The following is a 10419-nucleotide window of genomic DNA, read 5'->3' as shown; positions in this document are numbered from 1 at the left end:
TTTGCCCGCCCTCCGCGAGATGGCGGTCTAAACTAGTGCTCCCGTCTAAGGCCTGCAGAACAACTTCCGCCTGTGTTGGCCGCGCCTATTCCGCCGCCGACCAAGCTGCATCTGCTCTGCACTCTATGGCCGTCCTACAGATCCTCCAAGCGGACCTTCTGTGGGAGTGGGATGAGGAAAGCAGGCATCCAGAGGCGGTTGCAGACATACGGAGTGCTACGGACCTCGCCCTCCGCACAACCAAAGCTGCAGCCCAAGCTATGGGGAAGTGCATGGCCGCGCTGACTGTGACCGAGAGACACCTGTGGCTAACGCTAGCCGACATGGGAGAAGCAGAGCGCTCTACGTTCCTCAACGCACCGCTCTCTCCATCCGGTCTCTTCGGCTCCGCGGTGAGTGGTATCATTGACCGGTTTTCAGAGGTCCAAAAAGCCACACATGCCATGAATCTCTTTCTGCCTCGTCACGCTAGCTTCTCTGCAGGCCGCCCACGTGAGCCCAGCTCAACAAAGCCAGACTTCTCAGCGTCGACAGGGCGGCCGCCCTCGATCGCACTCAGACAGCCGCTGCAGACCGCCACCCCCCCGCGGGCCTCGGACTAGAATTGCGCTGAAACCTGAACAACCGAAGTCCTCCTAGCTTTGTTGACAAAATGACGGATCAGTCCCGCTGCGGCCGGACCACCGTCAAAGCTTCGCCCCCTGTCAGTCCCCTTCCTTGAGGCTACTACAGTGGTAGATTCAGCAGCCAAGAAGCCGGTGTTAACGCCCGCTTGCCTGCGCTCAAACGCCGTTTTCACGGCGACCCAAATAAATCTGGTAAAGAGCAAGCATGCCATATGTGTAGAAAATGTGCCCACAACCCAGTGTTCACCTCTACACACAAGCATTACACATCCCGTGTCCATACCAGAGAGCAAACATGTCTTATGTGTAGAAAATGTGCCCACAATCCAGTGTTCACCCCTACACAAGCATTACACATCCCGTGGCCCTATCACGGCACACTCACATAAAGCGGTTACGAACCGCTCGAGTGTTAGTGTTAATAAACGCACCCACGAATCCATGCGAGGGCCCATTCTCTGGCCGCTCTGTCACACGACCAGCCTTATGTGTAGAAAATGTGCCCACAATCCAGTGTTCACCCCTACACACAAGCATTACACGTTCCATGTCCCCATCAGAGCACACTCAAAAGCCGTTACGAACCACTCGAGTGTTAGTCAATAAATGCGCTCACGAATACGTGCGCGCGCCCATTCTCTGCCCGCTCTGTCACACGGCCAGCAAACACTTCTCTGTATATAAGTCCCGTGCCCGTGACTATGCTTGCGTATCACTTAACAGACGTGACTCTTTCCCCATTCACCTCAATCGGGAAGTCAGTCACAGAACAGCCTGTCCATGCTGTCTGCGAGCAGTCCAGCATAAGCACAGTAAGCGCGCTCACACATTCTGTTCAGCGCGCTGTGTGCAGCAATCAGAGCGATTTGGCCACTCGCCCTCTAACATTACGCTTCAAAGCGTGGGAAGATATTCCAGGGATATCCGAATGGGTGTTAAGCACAATAAAACAGGGCTATTTGCTACAGTTCGATCGCCGTCCTCCTCGCTTCAGAGCGTGCTCGAAACTACTGTGAACACGGAAGCAGCGTGCATGCTTCGTTCAGAAATAGCAAACCTTCTGTGCAAAAGGGCCATAGAGAGAGTGCCGCCTCCCTGAGCGAGTCGGGGTTTTACAGCCGTTATTTTCTTGTCCCCAAGAAAGACGGCGGCCTCAGACCAATATTAGATCTCAGGGTTTTGAACAAAGCGCTTGCAAAAAGACAGTTCAAAATGCTTACAACCAGCAAACTCCTCGCGCATGATGCGCCAGGGGACTGGTTTATTTCTCTCGATCTGAAAGATGCATACATTCAGATTCAGATAATCCCCGTCACAGGCCATTCTTGAGATTCAGCCTCGACGGCCAGGTTTATCAATACACCGTCCTTCCGTTCGGACTGTCCTTAGCACCCGTACTTTCACGAAGTGCATGGACGCTGGCGCCGCACCCCTGCGGAGTCAGGGTTTGCGAATTCTGAACTATTTGGACGATTGGCTGATTTTGGCACAATCACATACGGAGCTTCTGTCTCACAGGACAGTTCTCCTCAGTCATCTGAACAGTTTGGGCCTTGCAGTCAATTGGACCAAGAGCTCACTACAGCCCAGTCAGACAATTTCCTTCCTTGGAATAGAACTAGACTCAGTGGCAATGACGGCTCGCTTATCTACACAGCGCGCGCGCCGTGTGCAGCGACTAGCCGCGTCATTTCAGATGAACAGCCTCGCACCTCTGAAGAAGTTTGAGAGAGTGCTAGGCTACATGGCCTCAGCCGCAGCAGTACTTCAGCTGGGTTTACTGCGCATGCGCCCGCTTCAGCATTGGCTAAACACCCGCACGTCTCGCCGGGCTTGGGCCACAGGCCGCCAGCCAATCAGAGTGACTCAGACCTGTATTTCAGCTCTGCAGCCCTGGACAGTGGCCGAGTGGTATCAGCGGGGAGTGATGATGGGAGCTGTATCTCGCCGAAAAGTCATCTCGACAGACGCGTCCAACACGGGTTGGGGCGCGGTCTGCGAGGGCTCTCCGGTTTTTGGCCTATGGTCAGTTCAGGAAAAGCTCCTTCACATAAATTGTCTGGAAATGATAGCGGTCGAGTACGCGCTCGTGCGCTTCCTCCCGATCATTCAGGGTCACCACGTCCTGGTCCGCTCGGACAACAGGTCTGTGGTATCCTATCTAAACCGTCAGGGCGGTGTCAGATACAGGAACCTCTTCCATCTGACGAAACGCATACTGAGTTGGTCACAGCGCCACCTGCGCTCGCTGAGGGCGACGCACGTGCCAGGCCACCTGAACGACGGCCCAGACAGACTGTCCAGAGACAATATTCCCCCAGGGGAATGGTCCCTGCACGCTCAAACAGTCCAGACGTTATGGCGCATATTCGGCAGAGCAGATATAGACCTCTTTGCATCAGAAGAGAACTCTCACTGCCCAATATTTTTCTCGAGAAGCGAGGACGTGCTGGCCCAGGACTGGCCCAACCGCCCGCTTTACGCTTTCCCTCCCGTCTCGCTATTGCCACAGGTAATGCAGAGGATCAGGGAAACGCGCCACTCGGTGCTCCTCATAGCCCCGCGCTGGGAGAATCAAACATGGTTCCCGGAGCTTACGCAGCTGTCACTGACAGCGCCGTGTCCCATCCCAGTGAGAGCAGCTCTCCTCTCGCAAGCTCGCGGAACGATCTGGCATCCCCACCCAGAGCGCTGGGCGCTACACGCGTGGGTGATCAACGACTACCCGTCGCTTTGCCAGAAGGAGTAATGAACACTATCATACACGCTAGAGCTCCCTCCACGAGAAGACTCTATGCGTCAAAATGGTCTGTGTTTTCAAAATGGTGCACCGACAGAGACCTGGACCCACGGACATGTGGGGTGTCGCCGCTGCTCGTGTTTTTACAAGAGCTGCTGGATAAGGGCAGATCCCCATCCACGCTCAAAGTGTACGTGGCGGCCGTCACGGCGTTCGCTGAACCCCTGCACGGCCAGTCACGGGGTAAAAACGAGCTGGTCATCCGCTTCCTCAAGGGAGCTAGAAGGATGAACCCTCCGCGCCCCCCATCGGTTCCTATCTGGGACCTTTCTATAGTTCTCGAAGCTATGAAAGCCCCCCCTTTCGAACCGCTTCAATCCGTGGATGTGAAACACCTCTCACTTAAAACCGTTTTTCTAACTGCCCTATCATCAGTTAAACGTGTGGGAGACCTTCACGCGCTATCTGTCAGCGCTGCGTGTCTTGAGTTTGGACCAAGTGACTCCAAGGTCATTTTAAAGCCTAGACATGGCTACGTCCCCAAGGTGGTCGGTACTCCTTTCAGAGCAGAGATCATTTCCTTGTCGGCGCTACCAGCATCTGATAGCGAACGCGACGCCAATCTCCTTTGCTCAGTCAGAGCACTGAGATTGTATACTGCGCGCTCCGCGTCTTTCAGAAGCTCCGAGCAGCTTTTCATTTCATTCGGAGGGCGCACCAAAGGTCTCGCCGCCTCGAAACAGACACTGTCCAGATGGATAGTGGACGCTATTGCTGCCGTGTACGCGTCAAAAGACCTACCATGCCCGCTAGGCATTAAGGCTCACTCCACTAGAGGCATGGCCTCCTCGTGGGCATGGTCCAGTGGGATTTCCATTCACGGCATATGTGTGGCAGCGGGCTGGGCTTCCCCCTCCACCTTTGTCAGATTTTACAATCTGGAAGTACCCGCTCTGGCAGGCTAAACTGCTAGCGGTTTAATATGCTACAGCTCCCCTGGTGAGCTGCATTAATGGGACACAGTCCACACAGACCGGCACCGCCGCTCTGTCTATGTGCTTATGTACTACACACACACTGGCCCGCACTCTTGCCGGCCAAATATTAATTCCCCACTCACAAGGGCTCCCCGGTCCCCTTAATTCCCTGGGGCTCATGCAGTGGATGCTTGAGCGCACGGCGTTGACAAAGGGTTCCCGTGAGCGTAAGCTAGCTTACGCAATACGAGAGAACCTCTCGTAAGAGAACGAATCGGTTACTAACGTAACCTCGGTTCTCTCTAGATGAGGGAACGAGTATTGCGTGAACCGGCCGTGCTTCGCGTCACGAGCGATTTTTCGCTTCATTCAATGAAAACCAGGGTTTCAGCCTGCGAACTACGCTTATATGCACTCTAGTCACGCCCTTTTGGCGGGCTTTGATGCAGTGAGCGCCGGACGCCTCTCATTGGATGCGAGTTTGCCCAAGCTCGTCTATAGGCTGCAGCAGTTGCCACAGAGCAACCAATGAGCTCGCTAGCTAGCCCGCTCAAGGTCTGCAGCTGCCGCACTGCGTTGACAATGGATACAAAATTAAGGATAATTTTTTGGCTTCAATATCTCAGAAAAGATGAATCTTTCCCGTAGCGTAAGCTAGCTTACGCAATACTCGTTCCCTCATCTAGAGAGAACCGAGGTTACGTTAGTAACCGATTCGATTATGCCTTTTTATCATTAGACGACAGTTAAAACAGGGAACTGTTGAGGAGAGAGAGGGAGAGTAAAACAATCATACTCTTTAACATTCTGAGCTCAAATGCGTCTACAGCAGCTCTGATATGTGGCCCGTTTAAATGACACTGTTGCACACCGGTCTATTATTGTAGTAACACGATGCATGTAACAACAAAATTAACCGTGAATGGTAGTTTACATGTCACATGCAAGCAGGCGATTTTCAGCACACTCGAAAAAATCGGCCAAATGGGAAAATGTATCGCCCGATGCCGATTTTTAAAAAAAAAAAAAAGTCAGAAAATTGTCAGATTTATTTATAAGCTGTTGTACTTGTGTTTCTGAACAGCAATCTAAATCGAGCAATTCTGTGATATGGTGACTAAAACAGCCATTGGCTCTTTAATTGATCAGTTTAGGAGCCAATGTCTCCCAAGTCATTTTTTTAGTCTGGAGCTCTGCATTATGGTGTATGGAGTGCAGATTGATGTGGAAAAAAAAGAAAAGAATTTCAAGCCTTTTATAAGTGATTTTAGCATAAACCTGCAACCTAAAATGAAAAAAATAAATAAAAAATGAAGCGGTCTGAATACTTTATGAATGCACTGTAGTTGACAGTTGCCTTAATGTATACCAGTGTGGTTTGAATATGATTGCTTGTTACCCAACAGCTATATCATGAAAATTTACTTTAGAGTGTAGAATTGACAAGTATTATTCTAATTTAAGAGAGATTTGAAATGGGTGGATGAAAAACAATTTTATAGAGAAAACACATTTGGACTTTTGACTTCAAATAGTACAGAGATATAGCTGTTGTGTCAATTTCCTCATGTGACAACTAGCCCCGGTCTCTCCAACATGAGTTGAAATGTCCTTTTGTTTTGTTTTTTAACACCGTATTTACTAAAAATTCACATACATGGAAAACAAATAGTGTGCATTATCTTTATAATAAAATGCAATGATTGCAATTTATTAGATTCTTGTTGTGAAAAAGATGATTTACCAATAATCTAAAATAACCAATAGCCTAATGAGTCAATCAATTTATTAAATAAATACATTTGAGTTCCATTGAGCATTATTTCCTGCTGAATATTCACTAGGAAATACATCAGACTGCAGAAGTTTTTGGAATACCCAATTAATATGTGTCCTGTGAGGAAACGGAGACACTCCCAGTCGTTCACATACATCCTTAACATGATGGTTGAGAAATGTGTTTACAGCCATTTACGGTACCATTTACTGGAAGATCTCTAGATTGGGCTTCTAGGAAATGGCCTTAAAAGATACGCTTATTGTTTCGTGTGTTTCATATAGTCTATTCATATTTGACCCTCTCTGTTCCCTCTTTCTTGTGCCCATCGTTCTTCCGTGTGCTTACTGTTGCGCTGACTGTGCAGAGTGCTGGGTTTGCATGATGTAAGGGGGAGATATCCTGCGCTTAACATATCTACCTTGTGGTCCTCTTTCTCTGTTCACTTGCATAGTTTAGGAGACTCGCTCAAATATACACACTGATGCACGCTCTCTCACTCTTGTCCATTCGCCCCCTCTCATAGACACATACTCATGCACTCAGGCATACAAGCACACACATTGACTGGGCAGTGTGGAGGATAAACCCACTTATCATTCCCGTCTCATCTCCCCCTCCATCTCTCTCTCTCTCTTGCCGCTGTTCCTGATACTCAGCAGAGGCAAACTGGCTGCACCCACCCTACTCTGTTCAGCCTAGTCAAGCAGGAAATACTGCATCAGGCATCAGCAGAGCATAGAGGTGGGTAGTCGAGCGACACCACTAGCTTCATCGCTGTGCTCTCTTTGCTTTCTTGTCCTCCTCGTCCTGCCCCCTGCCTAACCGTGAGTCTGTACGTATGTGTGCATGTATGTGTGAAGATCAGAAGCTGTGCTGGGAGAGCTGTCTTTCCGTCTCCTTGTCTTTCACATCTCTACATCTGCTTGCTGCATTGAGAGGCATATCTGCATACCATATTGCACTGGGAGTTATGCAGCCTGGCTGTCTCCCATTGTGCCATTTAATGTATGCTGTGTCTCATTGCATTAGGACCTTGGCATAATGAAAATATCGCCTTCACATTTCTGTGGATTTTAGTAAGCAGTAAGCATTTGATGGCTGAATGGGAGTATCTCACCTGCTGCAGTGCCCATCTGTTGCCCACAAATGCTGGCTTCATGCAATGCAGTCCGGCATTGACGATACAAATTCAGTTCTGATTTGTATTATAGTAAGTGTTTGCTATTAATGCAAAGATTAGGCCATGTTATGAGAGGTGTCATGCATTAGGAGTATCGTCTGCTAGAGAGAAGTAGCTTTTCATGCTGGGTTTTGTGTGGATAGTGCCTCTGCCTCTGGGCACTGGGCCAAGGCTGATGAACAGTCGCAGGGATTTGGTGCAGTAAGTTTAAATGGGAGCTACTACACAAGGTGATTGTTAATATTGCTTTGATTGTGCTTTTGTAATTATTGGGTGCCACTTTTGCTGTCGTGTGAATGTTAACATGTTTACGGTTTATTTGTTTACCTTTTAATATCTGTTCAGAATGATACGTTTTCACATTATGCAACAACAAAAATGAAAAGGTCATGTACAAAAACTTCAAAACATTTCAATAAGTTTACATAATTAGGCTAATTATAAATAAATCATCTGTTTTTTATATAAGCAGTTTCATGCTTGTGACCGAAATGCAGATGGCTTTAATTTGATAAACAATTAAAGAGAAAACAGTGCTATTCTGCCATATTTTTTTTTTTATTTTTATTATTTTGTTGTCTTTTTCTTTGCTGCTCAATGTGAGCTGGAGCTTATTGAGTATTTTATATAAAGACTGGATGGATCCTTTCTGTTCTTAAAGTCAGATAAAAAGTAAAAAAGTAAATATTTTAATCATGCAGCACAGAGAAAAAAAAAACAAACAAACACACAAAAAAAACCCTGAGAGGCTTCTCTCTTATTAATAAATGAACCGCAACGCCTGTGCCAGTCTGTGAGATGTGCGTTAAACTCTTTAAGTGAAAGTACCATTTTAGCTCTTTTTATTGAAATGAATGTAAACTTAATGTTAATACTGTTTTTTTGAATGATATACTGTAATTGTACACTTTATATCAATCATTGACAGCTCATATCATTTTTATATATACAGTGAGGAAAATAAGTATTTGCACACCCTGCTATTTTGCAAGTTCTCCCACTTGGAAATCATGGAGGGGTCTGAAATTGTCATCGTAGGTGCATGTCCACTGTGAGAGACATAATCTAAAAAAAAAAAAATCCAGAAATCACAATGTATGATTTTTTTAACTATTTATTTGTATGATACAGCTGCAAATAAGTATTTGAACACCTGTCTATCAGCTAGAATTCTGACCCTTAAAGACCTGTTAGTCTGCCTTTAAAATGTCCACCTCCACTCCATTTATTATCCTAAATTAGATGCACCTGTTTGAGGTCGTTAGCTGCATAAAGACACCTGTCCACCCCATACAATCAGTAAGAATCCAACTACTAACATGGCCAAGACCAAAGAGCTGTCCAAAGACACTAGAGACAAAATTGTACACCTCCACAAGGCTGGAAAGGGCTACGGGGAAATTGCCAAGCAGCTTTGTGAAAAAAGTTCCACTGTTGGAGCAATCATTAGAAAATGGAAGAAGCTAAACTTGACTCATGAATCTCCCTCAGACTGGGGCTCCATGCAAGATCTCACCTCGTGGGGTCTCAATGATCCTAAGAAAGGTGAGAAATCAGCCCAGAACTACATGGGAGGAGCTGGTCAATGACCTGAAAAGAGCTGGGACCACCGTTTTCAAGGTTACTGTTGGTAATACACTAAGACGTCATGGTTTGAAATCATGCATGGCACGGAAGGTTCCCCTGCTTAAACCAGCACATGTCAAGGCCCGTCTTAAGTTTGCCAATGACAATTTGGATGATCCAGAGGAGTCATGGGAGAAAGTCATGTGGTCAGATGAGACCAAAATAGAACTTTTTGGTCATAATTCCACTAACCGTGTTTGGAGGAAGAAGAATGATGAGAACCATCCCAAGAACACCATCCCTACTGTGAAGCATGGGGGAAGTAGCATCATGCTTTGGGGGTGTTTTTCTGCACCTGGGACAGGGCGACCGCACTGTATTAAGGAGAGGATGACCGGGGCCATGTATTGCGAGATCTTGGGGAACAACCTCCTTCCCTCAGTTAGAGCATTGAAGATGGGTCGAGGCTGGGTCTTCCAACATGACAATGACCCGAAGCACACAGCCAGGATAACCAAGGAGTGGCTCTGTAAGAAGCATATCAAGGTTCTGGCGTGGCCTAGCCAGTCTCCAGACCTAAACCCAATAGAGAATCTTTGGAGGGAGCTCAAACTCTGTTTCTCAGCGACAGCCCAGAAACCTGACTGATCTAGAGAAGATCTGTGTGGAGGAGTGGGCCAAAATCCCTCCTGCAGTGTGTGCAAACCTGGTGAAAAACTACAGGAAACGTTTGACCTCTGTAATTGCAAACAAAGGCTACTGTACCAAATATTAACATTGATTTTCTCAGGTGTTCAAATACTTATTTGCAACTGTATCATACAAATAAATAGTTAAAAAATCATACATTGTGATTTCTGGATTTTTTTTTTTAGATTATGTCTCTCACAGTGGACATGCACCTACGATGACAATTTCAGATAAAATATATATATATATATATATATGTATATACATATATATATATATATATGTATATACATATATATATGTGTGTGTGTGTGTGTGTATGTGTTATACCATTTCAAGAAATTATATTTATTGATAGAACGTTAAAATGTGATTTAAAAAAATAAATATACACTTTTTCAGGACAGGTTCTGTTCAGTTCTATTGCTTGTAATGAGCCTGAATGTAACCCACTATTTCTAAAGGCTTATTTGCTAATGACCTTTTCTTATTGAGAAAAGTACATGAGAAACTCTTATTATTTAAATTTGGAAGATTTATATTGTATATTAAAACTTTATTTTGATGAGAAATTATGTGCATTTTGTGGAAATATAAAAAAAAAAAAATAAACAAAATGTTCTGCCATACCTTTTAATGTAATTTAAATGTTATCATATTGAATCGAGATATCAATTCGCAAACTTCATATCGTATATCAAACCAAATCGTGAGATAACCATATCACCTTATCCCTAGTGCCAAGGCCTTTTTCTGGACGTCTTTGTGGGTTAAGAGATCCCATGAACACTGCCCAAAGACAGATGTGGTTTAAATGCTAGAGGATGAGAAGCTGAATTGGATTACCTAGCCAGATATTA

At 46.1% G+C, this 10419-nt stretch overlaps 1 protein-coding gene across 1 annotated transcript in view; it reads left to right on the top strand.

The window, feature by feature from the left end:
- The first annotated feature begins 6778 nt into the window (after nucleotides 1–6778).
- LOC127632762 (voltage-gated potassium channel subunit beta-2-like) overlaps nucleotides 6779–10419 on the top strand; it is a 208154-nt gene continuing 204513 nt past the window's right edge. The window contains exon 1 of the mRNA XM_052111521.1: nucleotides 6779–6947. The gene's annotated coding sequence lies outside the window, so the exon portion shown is untranslated. The remainder of the gene's footprint in view (nucleotides 6948–10419) is intronic.

The sequence above is a fragment of the Xyrauchen texanus genome, chromosome 39 (assembly GCF_025860055.1).
Source record: "Xyrauchen texanus isolate HMW12.3.18 chromosome 39, RBS_HiC_50CHRs, whole genome shotgun sequence".
Lineage (NCBI taxonomy): Eukaryota > Metazoa > Chordata > Actinopteri > Cypriniformes > Catostomidae > Xyrauchen > Xyrauchen texanus.
Note: the sequence above shows the minus strand (reverse complement) of the source record. Positions and strands in the feature narration are given on the sequence as shown.